Genomic DNA, 22,457 nt, shown 5'->3' on the forward strand with positions numbered 1-22,457 from the left:
CCAGAGAACAACACTGCAGTTTCCAGAAGACAACAAGACATTGGATCAAATATTCATAGTATCTTCCTCTATTAAAAAATAGAATCCATTTTAGACAATTTAAAAATGATCTTAACATCTTTCAAGCCACATGTAACTGAACAGTGTGAGATTTCTAAATCCTATAATTTGCAAGTTCATTGTTTTAATTTGAATATCTTTCTGAGATGGCGTTACTGCTTTCGAGTCTCAAGCTTGAGCTCTACTACGCTGTGAGGGTGTACCAGTGTGGGTCTGTGCTGGCTCAGGAATTTCTTCACTGTGGGCCTCCACATGGTGCTGTGTCACCCAGAGTAATGAAGACATTTGGCTCTGCTAGGGGTATGACATGAAGACTAGTAATAGTCTAATATTTTACACCCCTTTAAGTGATTTCTGAAATACTTTTAAACCTGGAATATGCACAGCATACTTACTGTGATACAAAGGTTTTTTTCATGAAAAAAAGAAAATGTTAGAAAATTATGTGCAAACCAGCATGTGGTAGCAGAAGATCCTCATTCACAAGCTCTTTAGACAAAGGCAACTGGTACAAGAACAATAACTACTTAACCCTCCCAGTTTGGTGTATCTCATTTTGGAGACCCATCCCTGGCTCCTTGGAGAAACTTAAAATGAGATTCCCACATTGCATTGGACACTTCACTCCAGGGGTTTGGTACTCAACTGTCATTTATTGACTGATAATGGTGTCTTTATGGACTAGGTCATTGGACAAGTTATGAGTGCTGTTGTTTTAGTATTTTGAACACTATTGAAATTTGTGAATTTTGAAAAAACCTAGAAATGAACAGAAGGCACAGGCTCTAAACTGTTGACATAGCTGCTTTCATAAAGTAATAAAACATCATGCTTCCTTGTTTTTGTTCTGTGCTTCTCTTTCTACATTAAGTACTTTTGAAAATTCTTTAACTTTTAAGCTACTATGATGATCTATACACCATTCTTTTTTGTCATAGATTTCTTCCCTTTTTATCAGCTTCCTGAGATTCTAGTCCTGTTTTTCTTTTATGCCTTTTAATCTCACTGTCTCTAAGCCTTTACATAGGATTTATCGCTGTATTGGATTTACATGTCAAGGTGCTGGCAGCAGCAGCAGCAGCGGGGGCTGCAGGGGCGGCCCCTGTGAGGAGCGGCCGGGGCTGCCCCGCGCCGGACCCAGCCGGTTCCAGCCGGCTCCAGCGGCCCCAGCGCAGGGCCCAGCTGAGCCCCTCAGCCACGGGCGGGCGCCTCGGGGAAAGCCTGGGTGAGGAAGGGCGAAACGCTGCCCGGCAGCCGGGGCTGAGGGCAGCAGGGTGAGAAACAGCCCTGCGAGCCCCGAGGGGGGAGCGGGAGGAGGGGAGGAGGGGCTCCAGGCGCCCCGGGAGAGATTCCCCTGCGGCCCCGGGAGGGACCCCGCTGGGGCAGGTGTTTCCCTGCAGCCCCTGGGCAGGCCCCGGGCTGGGGCAGGGGAAAGTGTGAGGAGGAAGGAGCGGCAGGGAGGAGCTGCTACGGGCTGACCGCAGCCCCGCATTCCCCATCTCCCTGTGCCATCCATGCCTGTGGGTGTCTGGCAGCCAGTCAAAGGGGAATAAGAGTGTGACTGGGTGGGTATCGGCCATCCAAGCTTAATCCACAACAATCTCAATGACTCTCCTTTCATACTTGAGTTTTATTTGAATCCATGTAAGGTATTGGTAAAATCGACAGACAACAATGATGAAAGCACAACTCAAGCAGGGTCCTGAGCCACTGCTCTCTCTTCCAAAGAGGAAAAAAGGAAGAAATTTTAGAAAATGGATTAAGTCTGCTAAGAACTTTTCTGTTCATCTCAGTTACAAGATACACAATGTCATAAGAGGTGGTATGAGGCACTAGATAGACAGTAATAGGTTGTACCCTTTTTCCTTTTTTGTCTCTAGCCTTCTCTTCCTGTATCATCCTCCTCCTCCTCAGAACAATGACGGAGCCTTCTCCAGACTCCTTTCTTTCTGTACGATGTAGTAGCCATCTCAGGCAGCTTCCAAGCAAACATCTCGCTTTTCACATTCCTCAGTCCAGTCTTGTCAGGCTCAGGCAAGTCAGTGCTTTTACTTTTTCAGCAGCTAGGCAAGTCTGCAATGTAAGAAGAGGTAGGGAAGTGTCCTTTGTTAGTTAGACATTTCTGAGCTTATAGTGAAAATGCTTGTTTTCACCGCTGAAGAGATTTCTTTAATCTTCAGGAAAGATGTTCACTTTCTGGGATATTCTTTACAACTGCAGATATTTTTAGTCTCTTTGTTGTCATTAGTTACCATATAGTTTTACTTCTTCCTGCACTTACTTTCTTTCAATTTTCTTCCCCTAGAAGACTGCTTTGTAAATATTCCAAACCTCTACAGAGAATGTTGCAGCTATTTTGCAAATTATGTAATGCACTGCTCCTTCAAGAACCACATGGATTTTTGCTCACCTCAGGTAGTAACTTACTTAAAACACTCGATTGCTGAACTATATCTGTTCTCTTTATGTAGTGCTGTAGTTATTTAAGTCAGCTGAGGGACTCAAGACTCTCTAGAATTAGAATCTAAAGAATCTAAAATTAGATTCTAAAGATTTTTTTAAAAAATGTAAATCTAAAATAAAGGTTTTAGATTTTCCATTCTGATGTGATTAATTTATCCTGATATTCTAAGAGGGGCTCAGGTATGCTGCAAGGTGTGATTTTCTTAATCCATCCCTTTTCTCTGCCTTTTACCTGGACATGTGTCAGCTATGGGAGGGACTGTAAGATAATATTTTAATTTTATGGGTTGGGTTGTATCTCTGCCTTGAACATTGAAGAAAGGGTATTGTTTGCAGCCACAGCAGCTTCCTCATATAGCCTACTTTAATACTTCCCAACAGTGTAAATGTTTATTCAGATTTTACAGTTGGGAACATAATAAACTATTAAATTATATATAGTGATTCAAAAGAGACAAAGTATTTTTATTCTCTTGAACATATTATTTATACAGATCCTGTATGCAGACATCTATTTTGAACTGGACTTTAAAACAATACTCTAAATAAGCTGTCAGCAAACAATATTTTATTTAGCTGTTTTCACACAAATGTAACATGTGATAGCAGAAAAAGAAGACGTTCAAGCCATATACAAAAAATATTAATCTACACACACCACAAATGCAGTTTAAGTAAAATGTCATACCCAGAGCTAAAACATTCTATTTTCAATTATTTCTATTTTCAGTCAATAACTGGCTCAGTTACTGATTCCTGATTTTTTGTGTGTGTGCAGACAACCTTCTACACACATAAAAAGAGCAATTTGCTATAAAGTGACTTGTCCTTACTGTATACAAACATCCATAAGTGAACTCTCTGAAAAAGATCAATTGGTTTAAAGCTTGTATCTCACTTCTTTTTTTTTTTATTTAAAAAACCTCACAAAGCAAACAACTATTTCAAGCTACTTAGATGAAAACTGATATTCTGTTAGCCTACTCAAATGCACAGTCACAGAATAATAAGAAAGTAATTTGAAATTGTAAAAGGGTAGTACATGGTTAACTTTGGTGCTTTTAGATAATTAGCTAATGTTTTTTAGCTGTAAGTATTGTGTGTTTTCCTAGTGGTGACACACTAATTAAGACAAAATGATAGAATTTGCTGATAGTGATTAAGTAATGTAAATTATCAACTTGTTTGTGACAAAATGTTGGTAGGTATAATGAAGAAACACATTATGTGATATTATTGGTACAATTTTTTGTTTTACCTTTGTTGTGCTGATTGGTTTAACAGTGCATCAAGATATCGTCTTAGTGACTTCAGGCACAAAAATCTATTTCAGGGCCAAAAATGTGTTTGTTATTTCAGTTTAAAATGCATGAATTTGCAAGTCAGAAAGACAGAGCAGATGTAAAACTGGAGCAAACTTTTTTATAAAAACAAAAATTCACATGTACCTTTTTTAAAGTTATTAGTGGCATAGGTAATTTTTTGTAAAAAGAATTTTACACTATATACATAATTGTACATTGTACTGTAAAAAAAAAGCCACAATAAATTCAGCCCAAATGTATTCTATTTTAATAGATTCAGAATGTGAAGATATGAATCTCTCAGAAGTTATTGCAACCTTCTCAGTGGTGTTTAGTCAGGAACAATATTTATTTGGTCCTAATAGGGGACAGTTTTATATCAAACAATGCTGCAAGACATTATTATTCTTACTAATGTAATTTGGAACATCTGATACAAATCATTTCAGTTTTCCTGGTGTATAAATGTAAAGCACTTATTTCCTCTGAGTATTAAATGATAATACATACCTCCTGTTCGGAGATGAGGAGATCATGTTCAGGAAAAAGCAAGGTGAGACTTAGATTTTCATGTTCCATACAGAATAAAAATGCAAATTTTTTTTATTTTTTTTTGTAAATTTGTAAAAAGTTTTGTAAAGCTCCTTTTGTCTCCTGCATGTTAATATCTGGAAGCATGTGTGAAAATTCACCCTTATTTGCTGATTTACTCAGAATTTGAGACAAACACTGATAAGAAACTGAATCCCACTGGGATGGTTCAAGATGTTGTCCTGTTGTATATTCTTTGTCCGTAGTCCTGCCAGTTCCCATCCCCTACACATTTTCACTATTGGGTTCATGATCCTGATTTCTAAGTAGCTGTTATCTGGCATCTTTTGTGGTAGCCACAGCTGGCTTGGTACGCAGGCAAGAGAGATGGTGTTGGACAAAGACGCTTTACCCACCTGATATACTGATGCAGTAAAGCAGCAAGGTGTCACTTGAACACAATCAGTGAAGAGAAGAAGACCAGAAATCTGGTCTGTCCTGAGTACAGCAGCCATCTTGCAATTGATTGCCAAATCCAGTGTCTCCTGAGTAAATAGGAAATGTGAAAGAGAGGATAATTTGGTAAGTATCCTATGAAGATAAATCTCGTATATTAGTTGTTGTTCTACTATAATTGTACAACAGTGGGATCTGTGAAATTTTGCTCCTAGTCAAAACATTTGAAAACATGGTGATTTTGCCTTTACAACATAATAAAATGCCTTTTCCAGCTTAAGTTGCCCTTGTGAATTCAGTTACAGAGTCATAGAATTATACATTTGAATAAATTGATCTGAATATAAAATACCCTGCATTATAGCATCCATCATCACTGCAAAAACACAGTACATATCCCTCTATAAAAGTTACGGATTCTTTTTTTTTCCTTTTCTTTATTTTTTCAGTCAGCTGAATGTATCCTGGCTGGGTTTTTTAAGAAATAATTAACAGTTCAATGAACAAGCCAAGTGGGGCTGTATACTGAAAATCTGAGTTTAATCTTAGGAGTTTAGTAGAAACAGCATCTTTATAGAAAATGCATAACAGGCAGAGGACTGCCAACCCCAGGAGCCTTTTTTGAGCTTTAAGGCATTTAATAGCAGCTCTTGTTTCCTTAGTGGGTACTGGGAGATCTAACTCATTGCTTTTCTCATGATCTAGTGCCAATTTAGGGAATGTCTCTGGGTGAACTCCATTTCAGATGATAAAAAAATGAAAACCTCTATTTAAGTGTTACTGTCTTTTTTTAAAACCTCGTTCTCTCTTGCCCATCAGAATTCATCATGGTCATGTCATTTTTACTTTTCTTGGCATTTGAACAGTTCCTAGCTAATAGGTGTCTGGATATATATCCCCTTTTCAATAATCTGTAACATTTAAAGCAAAAATAAACTAATCATCCTTATTTACGTTCAGCATTTTCTATGCATATTTGCGGCAGAACTCTTCGTTTAGGTCCTGTTGATACTTGTACTGTTTTTGCAGCTCAGGAAATCCAGAGCAAGGACTGAGAGCAAACTGCATAACTTTTGCTGATATGAAAAGGGAATCATGGTGATCTGACCTGGATTTCAAATTGATGGGAAAACCTACATTTTCTGATGCTAAAGTCAAGAAACAGCCAGCGTATTTGATGGCTTCATAAAAACAAAGATATACTGTGCATGACAGGGTAGAGATTGTCAGAATCACTTCTGGTCTCTTCTCTCTGATACTGCAAAGGCTTATTCTAGCTTCATGATTTACCTGAAGGTTATGGCTGAGAAGGTTTGCAATCTTAAAATGGGCTTTGAAGTCACTGTGGAACTGTGGGAGAGATGTTTTGCGCCTCCAGGCTGTGTTGGTTTGAGATTACAAAATGGGTCAGAGAGGAACTTCAGTTTGCAAATGAATGCACACCAGCACAAAATCTTCTGCAACTGAAAGATCGAACTGCTGCCTCTGCAACCGGATCAGGAGTAATCACCAATTTAAATGTTGTGAATGGTCATGCTGACATTTAAGGAGAGGCAGTTTTTTTATCCAGAAAGCTAGGTATTCAGCATGAAATGGAGTTGTCTTCCTTCCCTTGTTCTAACAGCGAACTCCGTTATTACCCTTTCCGCATTTCTGTGCAGATTTTTAGATGCAATAACAGAAGAACTTTAGTAATCTTAATGTAAAGGGTATTTATAATTTCAGGGATTATCATAGTGCTTAAAGAAATGCTAACTGCTCTGGCACATTTGACTGTGGGAGTCCTACCTATCTCATGATCTACAACCTGGAAAAATAAAGCAGGGTTTCTCAAAAACGTGTCTTAAAGATGCTCAAAAGTAACACTTGACTGAGTGCAATTTCCTGGCAAATTCTACTGTATTCTGTATGCCTATTTAAAGAGTCAGCTTTAGTTGTGATTCCTGCAGTCAGACTGGCCAAAGCAGTTAATGTTGCTCTAAGCACTATGATAATCCCTGAAAATTATGAAAACTTTTTAGAGTAAGTATATGCTTTAGAGTTACAGTAAATCAGTATTTAGGCTGGTGTTCCTCCAGCAGTAGTTCACTAATGTGAAATGACTACAGGGCACTCTGAGACGGACTTCATGTTTCACATATCGGCCAGATGTTGGTCACGGGAAGCTACTGCAGGGTGGAAAGTTCCCTCCTAGGAAGGGAGGGAGTGTTCCTCCATTGCTCCAGTGGAACAGGAGCACTCTGCTCATACTTGGGCCCAAGATAAGGAGTAGTGCTTTCACTTTCAAAAACCCAGTAATGAGTGGTGTCACTCAGGGGTCCATACTGGGATCAATACTATTTAATATCTTCATCAATGACGTAGTGGGATTGGCCTGTATTGACAGGACAAGGGGCAATGGTTTTAAACTGAAAGAGGGCAGACTTAGATTAGATATAAGGAAGAAATATTTTACAATGAGGGTGGTGGGACACTGGAACAGGTTGCCCAGAGAAGTTGTGGATGCCCCATCATTGGAAGTGTTCAAGGTCAGGTTGGATGGGGCTTTGAGCAGCCTGGTCTAGTGGAAGGTGTCCTAGCCCACGGCAGGGGGTTTGACTAAATGATCTTTAAAGGTCCCTTCCAACCCAAGCCATTCTATGATGGTGTGATTCTATGGAAGCACCATGTGCATTCAGCACCTGTACCCAGCCCAAATACAGTGACAGTAATTGAAACAACTATTTCATGTTTTCGGTCCTGCACACTTCTACATATATCTGTGCTAAACTCCAATGCGTTTCCTTGATGGCTTGTCATTCATCTCATACTTCCTTCCATAAAGTACCTTATATTAGTAGCCAGAGTTGTTAAATTCAAGAACTGATTATAATACAATATTTTGTCTTTCAGGGGGGTGGAGTAAGGGCAGTGGACAGGAATCAGCCTGGTGTCAGATGTTGTCTTCTAAGATGGGTTAAAACCTGGTCATTAAAACCTCTTGAGTAAAATTATAACCCTTTACATTTTTGCTGGACCTTATTGAGAAAATCGTGCTTCACACCTATTTCTCAAGAGTTTTTAATTTATTTAGAAAGAAAATGACTCTCCTGGAGAAAGGCAACAGAGCATTTCATTAATTTAAAAACAATCAAATAGGTTTGACCTCTTAATGGGTGGGTTTCTTTCTTTTGCATCTCGGGAAGCTCATTTAAATTTAGTGGCAAATCTGAGAGTACTATGAAATAATAAAGTAGATCTTGTAATGCAGCTTGTTTTCTACTTCTAGATTGTAAAGAAATATATGCATTTATGCATAGAAGTACGTGCTGAAGCAGACTACCACTGACAGATAGTCTTAATATTAATGGATTTAAATATGACTAAAATTATCTTTCGTAATACCGAAGTAGGAGTTGCTCATTATGAGGTGAAATTCTGTAATGCTCTGTTGGTTCCTTACAGCTACTTAATAAGCATAATTGAAAGCATTTGTCATGTTCATCTCTTTCTGGGCGTTCTTGGCTTCCCTTCCTCTCATTTCTGATGCTTCTCAATGGTAAATAAAGCAGTTTGTCATCTATTTAAAATCTGGCTTTGTGGTGGAAGTTGAGATCCTCCATTTTTACACACCCATGATATTAGGTGATTCTTGTTATTAAGTTCAGTTGCGGGTTTCATGCTTGGATACAAAATTTTACTTTGTGGGTGGTTGTTCTTTGCTAGTAAGTCAGCTGTGCACGTCTAGGCACTTGTACAACGTCCAGTGAATAAAAGATGTGTGCATGCATAAGCATACTTGTGCTAGCCTTTCACCCTCTATGCATTTATAGCAAATAATGAAGTAACTGCAGCCATAATATATAGCTGCTTTTAAAGACATAATTAACATTTTCTGTATAAATTATGTTAACTTTTTTTAGTTTTATGGAAAGAGCAGAATAATGCAATTGATTATCCCCTTTACACTTCTTAAGAAAAATGTCAAAAACTACATTGTAAACTCAACATACCAGAATTTCAGGTTAATAAAGAGCACACAACCAATTACTTTAACATTATTACCTTCAAATTACTTTGCTATATATACTTAACTATGATTTAATTATTGATTTCTCCCCATTTTTAGATTGTATTATTTTAAGTCCTATGTTTATTCTGTTAGCTAATAACATACAACCTGCACACTAAACTAGTTATGTTTTCTTTATGCTTTTTTGATAATTTGCTTATAATAATTTAATGATGTCTTATGATGAGATAATTTTTAAAGGACATTAAAGTCCTTTAAAGACTGGCATAATTATGCTTTTATTTACTCTTCCATGAAATTCAATGATGAGATTAGTAAAATTTATAACTATCTTGTAGAAAGAGAGGTAGAAAAAATGCTACTGAGCTGATACATTACAAATGGTACAATCATATTTAAGAAACTTAATATATCACTGACCAGTTCAGGCTGTATTCACTCAAAAAATTGCAACTTGGGAATAAAATTCCAGGAGGTAGGCACCCATATCACACTGTATACTAAGAAGATATACTGTAACAGACTATATTGTACACTTGGACTATTTTGAAAATTAAAACGAAAATAACTATTTCCATCAAACATTTAAGAAAAGAATTAGGAAAAAATATTCATTAACTTGAGAAAATCTCTTTATAAAATTCTTCAGAATACCTTTCTATATCTGTTATGAGTAATTGACAAATAATATTAGAAATATCCATTATCTTGAGAGACATATGCTGTCATCATCCACAAAGTGAAAAAACGAGGCTATATTAAGAAATTAAGCAAGAAAACTTGGTGAATTCAAGTACAAATATTGTTTGATATAGTTAGAAATTTTATAATGTCAGCTAGCATACTTTCTACAACAAACTGAATATATGCTTATATCTGATCTCTTATACCCGTCATTATTGCTCTGCTTTGCTATCACATTCACTACTGTCATTTAAAAAAAAATAGGATAAGGGATGAACTGGGACAATTTTTTTCCTCTAATGATGTACTCAAAATGATCTAGAGAGCAAACACAGAAATAAAGACATTCTTCTGTAACATTAACCAAAAACTATTAGCATGTAACCTTTTGGGTCATATTTTGCAGTGATTTGATTGCAGTTATTTATGCCACCTATGTAGATACTACAAATGGGAAGAGGGAAGGAGATTGATGGCAACCAAAATAATTATGCCTCATCTGTGGAACTTACTTTTCTGTGTTACAGCAATTCACAGGCAAATAGGAAAAGAGGAAACAGGAAGACAACATGCTTTCTTCATCTTTGGCAACGGTGTAGCTGTTACAAGCCTGCGAATGTTCACAGGTCAACTGGAGTTTTGTAATACTGGACATAGCTCAGAAGTCCACAAGAAGAATTAAAGTTTTGGGAAACTTTTCTGTAGCAAATACCTCAAGGAGCTCAATCTTCTTGATTTCTCGAAGAAAATTTTGATTAGATTGTGAGTATCTCTATAATAAAATGCTCCTCAAATCTAGCAGGCAGTGTCATATAAGAAGATAATGGAAGCTGAAACTAGACCAAATCAGACTACAAATAAAGACAAATTTTTAGGATTGTGAATAATTGGAACATCTTGTCAAATTGTTGTTATATCATTCATCAGTGAACACTCTAAAATCAAGATTATTTGAGTTTTATTTTGTCCTAAAGACTGATGCTCCAGTTTGGTTGCAGAAGTTTTATGACTCAGAGTATTATAAATCAGCTTTCAACTGGATTTTATAATCTATGTATTTCCATTCCCAAGACAGCAAGAAGTTAACAGCAAGTATGAAATAGATGTGCATCTGTTTCAACAGCAAAGGTTGGCAGAGCATCGAAGTAGTTCACAGAGGATCAAAGAGTAAGATAAAAACAGCTGTACAGATTTTTTAATGCAAAGATACAAACATCTGTAGACATTTTCTGGTGCTTGAACTGTATCTTGCACTGCCTGTGACAAAGTTATTTTTCAAATTTTGAGAAAAAGCAACTGGCAAACTTTTTAACAGTCATTGTTCATATTTTTGTCACTGCACTGATATAAAAGAAAAAGAGATAGCAAAAGAAACTGACAAAAAGTGGTGTTTGTCTTAATTTACCAACATCAACATCTTGTTAGCTTATGTATATTTTTGCTGTTGTTGTTTTTGTAACAACAGCATCGCTGCAATTCATGGGAAAGTTACAAAAATATTTGAATAAAAAATCATTTCCTGAGTAGTCTATAAAGCTGTTTTGGCAGAACTTAAACCATTTCCTTTGCCTTTTTCCCCCAGTTCCAAAGCAGAAACGTAACAACTCGTTTAGGTGAAACAATGATGTCTGTATTTCAAAGCGTTTTCAAGGCAAAGAACTACCGTGATTCTGGTAAAAAGTAAGATTTTGGAAAGACTGGCAAAATACCTATAGGGAGTAAAAAATGAATCCTCTACATGGGTTTTCATAACAAGCATTTATAACAAATGGTTCAGTTTCAAGCCAAGCTCTGTTAATTGTTTTTCCTTAGTATCCTGAGATCACAATTTTTAACTCTCTCTCTGAGATCTGGAGGCCAGACATTTGTCAGCTGCCCAATTTGTTGTGAAAATGTTAGCTCTCAAGAGAAGTTTTAATGTTTCATAAATGCCTCTTTCATATTAGACTTGTTTTGCCAGTGTTATAAAATGTGTATTCCTATGAGATGACGCAAAAGGATCTCAGTGCTTAAAGTTAAATATGTTTTGCAATTGAAGGAGAAAAGAATCTGAGAAGCAGATTTCTGTCTGAAAGTGCAAAGCAGCTGATCATTAGATTATTAGTTTTTCTGTGGAAAGAAAAAAAGCTTCTCTTTTGGCGGATAATATTTCACTTGACGATTAAGTTTACCGTAGTAATTCTCAGTGTTACGTTACTAGAGCAAGAAATGGTTAGCACTTCCTGATATCACCATATTATATATTCAGACATACAGAATTTAGTACAATATTGGGAATAACAATGGCAATAGTTAATGTCTTCAGAAAGAATTCATTTTTAATGTTGATTATGGTGAGATGATTTATGTCCAGCTCAGTAGCAGCCAGAAAGCTTTTTTCACAATTAAAGTTTTTTAATTCCTAATTCCTAGTGGATATATAACCACACAGAAACCTCATCAGAGTGGCATCTTTGTGGAATAAACACAGCACAAGATACCATATAGACCAAGAAAACAAAGCTGTTTCTGTTACTTGGAGCTTTTATCTAGCACTGCTAGGAGTTTCAAATCTGTGCTCTGGCAAATCTCTCGATACACTTTTGGGCAAATTGCCTAGGTCTAGACTCAGGTTCTCAAAGAAGGTCTCAGGCATAAATAAGTACATAAATTCAAAACTTTAATTGCAAATAACCTAACAAGTCTAAGCACATCAGGCACTGATGTTAATGTTGCCTTGGAACCCACTTCTGCTTTAGAGCATGCAGAAAAGTCCCTCAGTCTTGATAGCCCTGGCACATGGCTGACACACTGTCATGGCCAGAAAGAGATGTTCCTCTCCTGCAGAACTCAGTTCACAGGCATTTTCACACCATCCCTTTGGATGAGCAACAACACTGACCAAAAACCTCTAAACCTAAGTATCCAACTCACTACTACTGCCCTCCTACTTTCTTGGCCAACCTTTAGTTCTTTTCTGCAGAGTTGAACAGCTTTAATGGGAAGGAACTAGCAGAGCCTTATTTTTCCCTTTATAATGGGTCATATTCTGGGAATTACAGCACTCCTCTGAGAGCAGGAAGAAGTGCATCTGTAGTCCATCCAGCAGGATCCCTGACCCCCAGTCTTAGACTTGGCTTCTGCCCACCTAACCATTAGCTGGATTTATTAGCATGTGCTGTCTCTTATTTCCTCTTCTAGGATTTGTTTCCTCAACACTGTCTTTTGGCTAACCCTAAACTGCTTTCCTCTTACTAGGTACGATCTAAAATGATCAGCTGACTATGTAACATGCAACTTTTCCCAGCTATCTGATGGTCAATGTAGGTGCCAGACACAGCGTTTGGGGCTCCATTCTTCAAGCCTGGCTAATGCACAAGCAGGTGATGTAATTTTCAGTGAACCCGAATCTAAGTTCCTTTTTATAACCTCTCTGAGCCTTGCTTCTCTTTCTCCAAATCTGAGGTAGTAAGACAGAATGAATTTGCGAGGATAGATATATTTAAGAGTTTTCAGTATTCAAACCTCATGAGACTGGGTGCAGAGGACGATATAGCCTGGAATGAACAGAAAAAAGAGCAGGTTAGATATGCTTTTACCTCAAGTCATAGTCTCATAGTCATAGTTGAGGTATCAAAGTGACAGATTGTTTTTGCTAGGATGAAGGATAATTTTTAGATCTAATATTCAGTATTTTTCACAAAATAGAATTAAAAAAAGGTCTTAACAAGCAAATCTCTAATTAAAACATACCTACAGAAAAAATTGGCTGAAGATTGTATTTACTGTTCATAGGTACAGCTTCTTAAAAGAAGCAAAAAAGATTGGAGATTGCATTTGCTTTTGATATGTGAAACTCCTTAAAATAAGCAAATAATTACTATAAGAATAAGAAAAACATAGACTCATTAATTGAAATATTGAGTAATTATTGCCCACCATCTAAATTAGGACAATTTATTAATTTGTCTATTTTTATAATGAAAATAAGCCTTTTAAGATTTTTCTGCTTTATTCTAGACTTCATTTTACCTGTTTATAGAAGGGTTATAGGGACATTTAGTTAAAAGTTGTCCAAGTAAACCCATATTGATACTTGTATTTAACCTGCATTGAACTGTCTACTTGCTTGCTGCATAAATTGCCACCTCTTTTTTGGTTTCTTTTTGCGTTCTGGCTTATGTTTTGAAAGTCCCATATACCTGCAGGGAATCATTCACCCTTTCCTTATTATTGTCACACTGAAATAATTTATAGGCTGTGGTCATGAACCCTTGAGTCTTTTCATTTCATGTCTGCATTGTGAAAATTTATCTTCCTTCAGTCATTTCTAGAACCCTTGATTCATTTTGGTTGAATGTTATTCATTCAGTTTTTACATTTCCTTCCTAAGTGTACCATATGACTCTCTCTATCTGGCAATATTTATCTGATTGTAAAGGACTAAAATTCATGTTCTTCCACAAATCTGTTGTTTGGTTTATCCATTCCTAAATTAAAAGTTTAAATAGCAAAGCATATAGTACATTTCTGAACCACTGCTTCCAAAAAAGCAGATATAAGTGCTTGATAAATGATAAAAAGTGGAGTAGCATTTCCTGATTGCAGTTGGTCTCCACAATATCCCATTACTACCATTGTGTACTTTGAAGGGTTTTTCTGACATGGCATTTTGAATGCTATAATAAAACGAAATTGCACAAACAGTTTTCTGTGATACAACTGTGTGCCATGTCTGTCTAAGGCAAGAAGGAGTTTCCTGCACCAGTATTGTTTATTAGCAGAGACCAGTACAACAGTACAGTTCAGCAAACAGGGTATCATTCTTTCCTGTCAAACCAAAATTGTGTCAGGGAGCAAAAAGAGTATCTGTGGAGTTACCTTAAATAAAATGCTTCATTTTACCCTAATTTGGTTCTTATAATTAAATGCTTTGCCTACTTTTAAGAGCATATGTACCCTTTTCAGTTTTTGATATCCGAACACACAATACATGGCCCTAATTGCTATGTCTTAAAGCAAAAAAAAAAAAAAAAAACAAACATTGGAAATTATGACCTCAGTAGACTGGAAGAAGTGCATTGTTGGGGAAGATGTATGACTGAAAAAGTTTTCTAAAAAAGAAAAAGAAGCAAGAGGTAATTGAAAGGGAAAGTAAAGAAAGATCAAGAAAAGAAAAAGAAAAGGAAAATCTATGTTATGTTTAGAATAAAAACTACCTCACAGATGCATAGGCTGGCACTCTGTTCCTATTTACAGCCCTTCCCATCTCCTGCGATAGTGCTCGGGACCCACCTGTGGTGGACTCGTGCGCAGGGGCTCCAGCTGGCCACGCTGCCAGCGGCTGCCTGGCACCCTGCACAATTGCATGGGAACCAAGTGCAACAGCAGCCTCTGGGCTCTCCTGGGCAGGCTCGCCAGCGTCACTCCTAGGAGGAAATGGTTTGACACAAAGGTGAAGAGTAGTTAGTAAAACTGGCCAGCTCAAACTCTAGAAGCAGAACTGTGGTACCAGCATAAAATTCAGCACCACTTACATTTGTTTACTTACTTAGTTCGCTTACTGCCATGTTTTGGCTGGTTCAATTTACTCGGGAATGGTTTACAGCACAACTGTTCGACCGTCAAGAGCCTACGATACCAGCTAGGCAATTCATTCCCCAAGTGATACATCACCACACTTCTCTTCAACCCCATGAGAAAGCTTGCAGGAGACCTCTGCCATATTGCCAGTGCAGGCTCTGTCCTGGACTGCCCTGTACCCACTGACCGATATTTTAATAAGCCATGCGTCATGATAGAGAATGATTTCCCATTTTGCATGATATTGCTAAAGTTATGATCAAGGAAATACTCTGGGTTCAAATCCTTTCTGGGTTTGCGGGTGCATTGCTTTCCCTTGACTCTGGACCCCAGGCCACCTTTAGGAGACGGTGCAGACCTGATTATTTTCTGACCTTTCAGGGAGAGGGACATGATGAGAATTTTGCCCACAGGAAGACTGAGTGTATTTTTCTATCTGTCAGTTTTCTGCCTGGTTAATTCTGGCTATGTGGATATAGGTAGGCTGGTGGAATCATTGGTATTTGTGTTTTTTTGGTTTTCTTTTTTTTCCTGTAGTGGTCAAAATCAAACAGATCAATGGGTAGGTTTCCTTCTCTATGTAAAGAAAAAAATTAATCAGTTCATGGCGCTACTCACTGCATGCTTTGTAATAATAAGCAGCATCTCATGCTTTATTTGATTCACGGGGTGTAAGCTATTGGTAACAGCTATACAAAGTAATTATTCTTAGAGAGTCACTCCACAGAATAGATTTTCTCAAAGTCTAAAACCAACTGTACCAGAATTTAAAAAGTATTTCTCCAATTTTATTAAGTTGAATTTTAATCTCAGATGACATCCAATATTAATCTTCCATTTTTTGAATGAAAATATATTTAGTTTTAAAATTTAAAAATAAAACAAACAGAAACATGCATGATTATGGTGTATGTGAGAGTTTCTTACTCTTCTCAGTATATATGAAACTTAATTCCGAATCAGCCAAATGTAGTCTATGACTGAACAAAATGTGACTTCAACAACTTGTAAGATCCTTGACTGAAGTAAAGGATTAGAAAAGGAGCTTCTTTGCTGATACTAATCCCAAATATTAAACATTTTCTCAGCTCAGTAGAGACTTCTCAAACACCATAAATTCGAAATACAAGACATCTGAATTGAAATCATGGGCACTACTTCTAAACTAAGAACTAAGTTTTTTAAAAATGCATGATGCATCTTTATATTTGCTTAATTAATATTTAAGCCTATAAAGGGACACTACAGTCAAATTTTCATGTTTTTTTTTAAAACCAGAAGTACACTTTACTAAGAAAAACCAACAAAACAACACCAAAAGAAAACCCAAAAAAACCTCAAATAAAGTCAATGTCATATGTAAGCACTGCACTTTAAGAACTGGATCTGGAAATCCCCATAACTAAGTTATCATTTAGTTTGCTATATAATTACAATAGGGGACAACTCTGTATGGAATCCTTAGTGCTGTATTTTTTTATCCTACAGATATTTGTCCTCTATGCTGCAAAACACATCTTTTATTATCCTCTCCATCTAATTGCTGTAAGATTAATGCAGTTCCCATACTGGGGATATTTTGGTTTTTGTTTCATTTTTTAATGAACTTGATGGATCCTGAAGGAGAGACATTCTTTCAAACTAATGTGTTAGAGCACAGATGTGCAAAAGACAAAAATACCTAAAGAAGGACCTGCTCCAAGATGTAGAGAACTGTGTCCTAGTTCTGGCAGTGTCAGTTTGTAATGGGTTAAGAATGTGATACAAACACAAGGCAAGTACAAAGTGATACTTCCCCCAGTGTGTACACAGAAGTTCTGGTATTTCTCTATATTTGCACTTACTATGAATAAGCTTACATACTTTTTGTGGTTATTCATAGCAGTGCATTCAATCAGTGCGTAAGGATAGGCAGGAAAGTGTTCGATGATGTTTGCCTACATCTATACTTTTGTGAGGATTATAGTAATTTGCATATTCATGTGAAATTAATCTTAACTTGTTGAAATCTCTCCCCATGGACCATGTCTACGAACTGCTGACATTAGCCAGTTGGCCTGTTGCTGAAAGCATTGTCACACTGAGTGCTTCTTCTGAAACATAATCTCTGCTCTTCATTAATGTCATCCGTTCTTTTGGATTTGCACAGATGTGTATAATGATGTGTTTTTACTTAAAACATATCTGCCGTTTTGCTGGAGGTACACCTGTTCTTCATATTTTCCCCTGGGTCATATTTTGGGTTTTGGTTTGCAGCTGACCAGCTTTTGTACCTCAGTGTTTTCTGCATTTTAAGGTTGCCTGCTTCATACATTGCTTCCCTAAAAATACAGATGCTAGCTTGGCTTATGCTATTTTTGTATTCTTTTAATGCTCAGTGTCCAGATTTATTAGCTTTCATGGACTTTTGATGAACTGATCTTAAACAATACTTTGAATTATTTCATCCATGAAAGTAATACAAGGGCTTTAACCATCATCCTAGTCCAATTATGGACTGTATGCCAAAATCTGCAGGATGAGGAGATAAGTATTCTAAACTTATAGCTGGAGAATGACTTCGGTTCTGTGTCCTGTGTCTCAAAGGGCTTTGACATTCTATTGAGTTTGGCTGGGCTGGAGTTAATTTTCTTCATAGCAGCCCATATAGTTCTATCTTTTAGATTCGTGACAAAACCAAGAGTTTTGGCTACTGCTTAGCAGTGCTTGCACAGCATCAAGGCCACCTTTGTTTCACACTCTGCCCCCGCAAGGAGTGGGCTGAGGGTGGACAAAAGGTTGGGAGGGGACACAGCTGGGTCAGTTGACCTGAATTGACCAAAGAGATATTCCATACATATGCTCAGCAATAAACATGGAGGAGAGTTCTTCCAAGGCAGCCATTGCTCGGAGACTGGCTGGGCATCAGTTTGCTGGTGGTGAGTGGTTGCTTTGGTGTCACTTCTTTGGTTTTTTTTCTTTTCTTTTTTTTTTCCCTCTTCAGTTATTAAACTGTTTATCATGACCCATGAGTTTTCTCACTTTTGCGCTTTTGATTCTCTCTTCCACCCCCCTGAGGGGGAGTCTGATGAGCTCCCTACGGAGGTTAACCTATGACCTGTGAGGAGGTTCATGACCATCTTTATTTTTCCAGTGTGTTTTTCTACTCTTTGATCTCTTTTCAAGGACCTTGTTGAAAGTAAAAGACATCAAACCTCTTCTATTCTTTAAATGCTTAAATCTAACACCAAGAAAATACTGTCTAGAAAAGCATTGAGTGCAGAGACATCTTTATATTTCACGTATTTTTGTCCATCACACCTGTGAAAACAATTAAGCAAACTTTTCATGAAGGCTCAACCCTTGGTCCTAGCTCTTTCGTGATCTGTACTTTATCTGATATCTTTCCTGGATGTAATGTCTGTAAGTTTATGGGTCTTTTCTCCCTTGAGAAGAGAAGGCTTGGGGGAATATCATCACAGAAATCCAGTACTCAAAAGGTGACTACAAAAGGGTCAGAGGCTCTGTCTTCACGAGGGGTCACATGGAGAAAACAAGGAGCAACAGGTACAAGTTGCACTGGGAGAAGTTCTATCTCAATATAAGAAAGAACTTTTTTTACAGTAAGATCAATTATTCACTGGATCTGCATGCCCAGGGGTGTGGTAGAGTCCCCATCCCTGGATATTTTCAAGATGCGATTGGTCAGGGTGCTAAATAATCTCATCCAGGCTCCCTTTCCCAAGAAAGGTTGGACCAGATGATCTTTTGAGGTCCTGGGCTGTCCTATGATTCTAAATATGCTCTCTGGATGAAACATATTAATTCTGTGATACAGAAACAAGACACTAAAACTTGTAGCTCATTTTTCAACTATTTAGAACTAAAAAACCCAGAAATTTGTCATATATTGAAAATATTGTTTGAGATCATAATTCATTTAACAGACTAGGTTTCATAACGGCTTTTCCGAATTACTATTCTGAATAGTCATGTCCTTAAATTCATTTCACTGTCAAGCAGAGGCATATTCTTGTTTCTCCTCTTGGGTAAAATTCTGCCAGGTACTGGGTATCCTTAGATGGTGCCTAGAATTTTCTGTTCTTATCAAGGAGTTTGAGGGTGCTCTTTGTTCCACAGGATTAGACATTATCTGAATTAGTAGTATTCCTTGTTAGTTGTCACTCTCTTTCCTCAAAATACTTACTTTCTTTTATGGAATCAGATTAAGGCATAGCAGTCAATTGCACAAGCCATAGAAACTGAAAATTATATTCAGTAGCAGAGTTAAAGATTTAGAAGGGCATTGTTTTTTCTTACAACTACCTCGGGTCAGCATTTCACAATAACTGCATAATAAAATTTTACCTGACAAACCTTAACTTGATTTTTTTTTTTATCAGTACAAGTTTATGATGAATATAAATCATTTTAATGTTATTCATAGAAAAATTCTCAGTTGCTGTGTAACAGACATTTTCTTAATCTCAGCTCATTTAAACTGCTCATGGTTGACATAGAAATTTAGCTGATATTATGGAAGTTTAGTACTTTGGAGATAGTACACAATAGTACTTTTCTATGCCAGGTGCATAAAAGTAATATGTTGCTCCATTATTTTTGGGAAAAGATACTTTTTCTGAACAACAAGCAGAACTGAATAACACAGGATTTACTTCCTTTACTAGAAACATCTGAATCCTAATAAAACTAAAAGAAGTAAGTTGCTACTTTATGAGTAACGTACTTTGTAACTTAAAGATATTTGATCTTCAGCATTCAGGGAGTTTGTGGCCCAAAATCTGCGGACTTCTACTCATCCAAATCTTGTTTCTAAAAAAAAAAATGAATAATATATTCATGTATTTGATGGCCATGCATGTGTTTGCCTGCATTCTGATACCAAGGCTCTGAATGATACCCATACAATTGATACTTAAATACATATTAGCTGATACTGAGCTCTATTTTTAAGGTAAAAATCTGGAGGATAGAGGAGGTATTAGGTATGCCATTATGTAAATAACAGGTTTCTGTGAAAAGTGCTATGGGATGTCAGGATTTCTATGAAAGTGTTTTATATAAACAAACAAGACTGATCCTTTCAGCATGATTTCAGCTTCATATCTGTTTTTGTAGCTGTCTCTCTCACTGAGTGTTAATGCCAGGAAATAGCATACTGAAATTTACATTATGTGCATAACATTATCTTTTTTAAACCCTCTATTGCAATGAGTATATGTAACACATGTCAATTATTTTGCTTTTTTCTTTGTGAATCAAATGCAAGGGAGTGGGTTCAACCTACACAGAGGGTCTTTACCCTCTAAGATTCTGTGTACCCTTGCCATAATTCAGCAAAGAACTTCTCTAGCACTGGAACTTCCTCATTGTGTTAAAAGCTAGGGAGGAGGGTCTGTCCTCTGTTGGATGCAGCTCAGGGTGCATCTACGACTTCAGAAGGTTGTGCCACAAAGACCAAGTCATTTGACATTCAGGAAGCCTCTCTTCTCTCTTGGACTCTCCCAAGACATTATGAAGAATCATGAACTTTGAAGCCACAAGAAAGTGAAAAATGGTAGGAATCTCTTTATCTCCTCCATAAGACGCCCTCCTCTTGAAAATCCGCTCCTCAAAATCTGGGCTGAAGTGACAGGAATTTCAGAACTACTGAAGACAACTGCTAAGCTCATTGATGTATGTAGTCTTCAGAGGCAGAAGAGGCTTATTGAGAGTTACGATGGAAGTAGAGAGAAGGAAAAACTGAGCAGAGTTTTAGCGTACTGGAGATTGCTACTGGATTAACTGCTGGTATGTATCTATTCTTTCCCTCCATTGAAATTATTTCCCTCTTTTCAGAGAACAAGTGTCCTGGTTTCAGCTGGGATGGAGTTAATTTTCTTCTTAGTAGCTGGTATAGTGCTGTGTTTTGGATTTAGGATGAGTATAATGTTGATAACACACTGATGTTTTGGTTCTTGCTCAGTAGAGTTTACACTAGTCAAGGACTTTTCAGCTTCCCATGCTCTGCCAGGTGCATGGGAAGCTGGGAGGGAGCACAACCAGCATAGCTGACCCAGACTGGCCAAAGGGCTATTCCATACCATATGACATCATGCTCAGTATATAAGCTGGGGGAAGAAGAAGGAAGGGGGGATGTTCGGAGTGATGGCATTTGTCTTCCCAAGTAACCATTACGCACGATGGAGTCCTGCTTTCCTGGAGATGGCTGAACACCTGCCTGCCGATGGGAAATAGTGAATGAATTCCTTGTTTTGCTTTGCTTGTGCGTGTGGCTTTTGCTTTGCCTATTAAAATGTCTATCTCAACCCATGAGTTTTCTCACTTTTACTCTTCTGATTCTCTCCCTCATCCCACCAGGGGGAGTGAATGAGCGGCTGTGTGGTGTTTAGTTGCCGGCTGGGGTTAAGCCATGACAAGAAGTCATAAGAAAAATCAACTAGCATATGAGCAGTTTTCTTGTTTAGAAACAAAAATTAACCTGTCTTTAATGTGAGGGGACTGTGAAGTCTTTGTGACCAATGGAACCTCTAAAGTTTGCTGGACTGAGATAAAGTTTGGTGGAAAAGATTACCCTTCACGGAGACAGTTAGCAGTGTTAAGATTTGTTTTAACCTGTTTTATTCAATCCTGCTCACACAGCTTATCTGAGGTTTCCTTAAATAAAGAGTTTCTCTGCTCTAATGTATTATTTTGTGTTCCAGTAAAACCTAGCCTTAGAAGTTAGACACTTTTGTCTTAGTGTTCTCCTTTAAAAAAGGAGGTGGAGCAGTTCCAAAACTCTAGCTATCACAGAAGCATAATGAGGTATGCCCCATGCAGAGGGATCTGGGGGTTCTGGTCAATGGCAAGTTGAACATGAGCCAACAGTGTGCCGTGGCAGCCAAGAGGGCCAACCGTGTCCTGGGGTGCATCAAGCACTGTATTGCCAGCCGGTCGAGGGAGGTGATTGTCCTGCTCTACTCTGCACTGGTGCGGCCTCATCTTGAGTACTGGGTGCAGTTTTGGGCGCCACAGTACAAAAAGGATACGAAGCTACTAGGGAGTGTCCAGAGGAGAGCCAGGAAGATGGTGAAGGGTTTAGAGGGGAAGCCATATGAGGAGCAGCTGAAGTCACTTGGTCTGTTCAGCCTGGAGAAGAGGAGACTGAGGGGAGACCTCATTGCGGTCTACAGCTTCCTCACAGGGGAAGGAGGGGCAGGTGCTGATCCCTTCTCCATGATGACCAATGATAGGACCTGAGGGAATGGCAGGAAGATATGCCAGGGGAGGTTTAGGTTGGACATTAGGAAAAGGTTCTTCACCCAGAGGGTGGTGGAGCATTGGAACAGGCTTCCCCGGGAGGTAGTCATGGTGCCAAGCCTGACAACATTCAAGAAGCATTT

At 37.8% G+C, this 22,457-nt stretch overlaps 1 long non-coding RNA gene across 2 annotated transcripts in view; it reads right to left on the minus strand.

Annotated features, from left to right (window-relative positions):
- Nucleotides 1-1,969: 1,969 nt before the first annotated feature.
- The window catches only part of LOC148057455 (uncharacterized), a 142,705-nt gene continuing 122,217 nt past the window's right edge, over nt 1,970-22,457 (minus strand). Inside the window, exons 3-7 of one of the 2 annotated variants that reach the window (XR_015699835.1) lie at nt 19,799-19,884; nt 14,785-14,918; nt 13,015-13,046; nt 4,775-4,903; nt 1,970-2,133 (exon numbers count right to left, since the gene is read on the minus strand). This is a non-coding gene — a long non-coding RNA (uncharacterized LOC148057455). The remainder of the gene's footprint in view (nt 2,134-4,774; nt 4,904-13,014; nt 13,047-14,784; nt 14,919-19,798; nt 19,885-22,457) is intronic. The other variant, XR_015699829.1, reaches the window with a different exon arrangement.

Source organism: Nipponia nippon, unplaced genomic scaffold (assembly GCF_047370975.1).
Source record: "Nipponia nippon isolate SJK-2023a ecotype South Korea unplaced genomic scaffold, ASM4737097v1 scaffold_1, whole genome shotgun sequence".
Taxonomy (NCBI): domain Eukaryota; kingdom Metazoa; phylum Chordata; class Aves; order Pelecaniformes; family Threskiornithidae; genus Nipponia; species Nipponia nippon.